At 38.4% G+C, this 2,588-nt stretch overlaps 1 long non-coding RNA gene across 1 annotated transcript in view; it reads left to right on the top strand.

Annotated features, from left to right (window-relative positions):
• The first annotated feature begins 932 nt into the window (after positions 1-932).
• LOC104869979 overlaps positions 933-2,588 on the top strand; it is a 4,891-nt gene continuing 3,235 nt past the window's right edge. Inside the window, exons 1-3 of the long non-coding RNA XR_782414.2 lie at positions 933-1,062; positions 1,864-1,929; positions 2,053-2,116. This is a non-coding gene — a long non-coding RNA (uncharacterized LOC104869979). The remainder of the gene's footprint in view (positions 1,063-1,863; positions 1,930-2,052; positions 2,117-2,588) is intronic.

The raw sequence follows: 2,588 nt of genomic DNA, 5'->3' as shown, positions 1-2,588 counted from the left end.
TCAATCAGCCAGAGGAAGAAGAGAAAAATTTGAGAAGTAAAATTATATTCTGTATAAACGAGACCCAGCTGTTGCAGAGTGTATGATAATGCTCATCAACGGGTACTTTGATAACCAGTAAGAATTTAGTAATTTAGTCATGATAAATAAATCTATGAAAACTATCTTCATATAGAAAAATAATGTGGCCTTACAGTAATATTTTTATATGAATTCTTAAGGAAAAGCATGAGAAATTCAGTCGCTACCTTTTATTCATGGGGAACATGTTAAAGATGTCTAAGTGAACAGCTGATACCGTGGAGAATTCTGAAATCTATACATACTCTGCTTTTATTCACATGTACATTTACCCAGGATAGCTACTTTATAAATTCAGAAGAAAATATTCGTTTTCCTATAACCAGAACACAATACCGCACACCCATCAATTAAATAAAGACAGATTCTTCTGGCTCAGAGTTACAGAGTATTCAGACAAAACAAATACATCACTGCAGAAGATTACGGTAGGGCAAAAATGCTTAGGTCTTGTTGGCCAGAAGGCAGGACAGTACAACAGCAGCAGGAAAGAAAGGAGTCATAGAACATGTGAAATACCCACAGGCCTATATGACCTCACAGACACACTTGGAAGTGTGCTGAGCTATTCCTCTGGGTGGCTATCAATCTGAAGGGGTTGACGATCTACTTTAATGAACCCCCCTCCAACTTCATAACCCAGTACATCACCTTAAACTAGTCTTTATCCCCAAATAAACACAAGTTCGTCATGCTGTTTAATATAATACAAATATAAGCAGAGCACAATAAGCCCTTCCCTGTAGACTGACACCAAGGCAGAAATCTAATGACGGAAGGGTGTGACAGAGTAAAGCTCCTTGGTTCATGGCAACCGGAAAGCAGGAGGCAGAAACATTCCAAAGAAAGGCTGTCAGACTGTAAATCGTTTGTAAGGTCACAGAGTTGCGCCTGGATCTTCGAGAAAGACCTCCTGACACATCCAGACACACCCAAAATTGTTATTTTCTAGTCCTTCTGGTTTAATCCAAGCCCCGTGAGGTTAGTAAACTATCTTATCTGTCCCACACAGTAAGAGATTAACAAACATAACTAGGGCTGGAGACAGCTCTGCTTAGAGAATTTCCTCAGCATGTCCAAGGCTCTGAGTTTAACCACCCAACTCAACAAAAGATAGAAAGAAAAAAAAAAGGCATGAAAGAAAGAAAGGAGAGGGGAGCAAGGGAGGGAGAGAAAAGGGAAGCAGGGGGAGACAACTAAAGATACAGTTTTAAATACACGTAGTAAATTATGTAATCCACTTTGTCTACCTGTCTACTTTCCACTTCCTGTGTTCCTCCCTCCCTCTCTTTCAAAATGTTTTATTATACTGTACTCACCATTTTTTCTTGACTGTCAGTGACTCAACAGTGAATTAGCAAAGTGTACACAGACCAGCTCCTCACTTTCACTCTTCCCCGAATTAGTTCACGCCATACACAACACCTAGGGAATTACTTCTGAAATGTGCCCTAACCTTTCTAATCCATTTCAATGGAGAAATTGGTAAAATATTTATCTCATGTATATATAACCAAAATACCATTTCTAAAGTGATAGTTGGGCTGGCTATGGTGGTGCATGCTCGCAATCCCACACTCGGGAGGCTGGATGCAGGAGGATGGCTGTGAGTTTGAGGCCAGCCTGCACTACACAGCGAGACCCTGCCTTACAAAATAAAACAAACACACAAAAACAGGTAAGATGATAGCTGGAGACAGAGAGTGGCAATGATCAAGGTAAACTTAAAAATCAGGGAGGACAGAACACTGGTCTTACCTTCACTTGGGTATTTTGTTCCAGCATATTGTTTCAAGATGCAATTTTAACACAGTAGGCTGTGCTGAAGCGGAAAAGGAGCTGCATTAGGTGAGTGGGAGGGAGAACAGAGCTGTGGGACTCATCAAGAGGTGATAAAATTGGTAGCAGGACGTCAGGGAATAAAAGGTGCGCAGAAAAAGTCTCACAATCTCATCATTTCCTCTTGAGTAGGAGGCCAGCTGGTTGGTAAGCGTGAGATTCCTTAAGTGAAGGAGATACAAAGAGCTGGGAGAAGGTATGCAATCAAGAACATTTGCAATCAGTGACTTGATATTATCTCAATTTTAAAACTTTCCCATCTTTCCTCTCTTTCTCTAACTTAGATGGCACATATTTTAAGATTTTTCACTGGTATTACTGCTATCCTCTTTTCTATATTAAATATTGAGCCCTATTGCTGCTAAATCATGTTTTCTTCTTGAGACTAATATCATATAATCTTATCTAATGATTTCTTAATTTTATGCCTTCAAGTTCTAGTATTTCCAATTTCTGTGTTTATTAATTTCCCAACACATAAAAATATTTACTTGATGATCCCGTAACTACATCATCATTGGTCAAGTTTCTACTATTTATGATCACATCCTCTATATTTATTTTATATTTCCTTTCATCATTTCATCCTTTCTCCCACCAGGTCAAGATATATCTGTTCTTGTATATTTTAATTATATGTATTTGTGTATATAATTATATATTTTAAC

This window comes from Fukomys damarensis, unplaced genomic scaffold, assembly GCF_012274545.1.
Source record: "Fukomys damarensis isolate Sample0158 unplaced genomic scaffold, DMR_v1.0_HiC HiC_scaffold_6, whole genome shotgun sequence".
Lineage (NCBI taxonomy): Eukaryota > Metazoa > Chordata > Mammalia > Rodentia > Bathyergidae > Fukomys > Fukomys damarensis.
The sequence above is the reverse complement of the archived record's forward strand: the minus strand, read 5'-3'. Positions and strand labels throughout refer to the sequence as shown.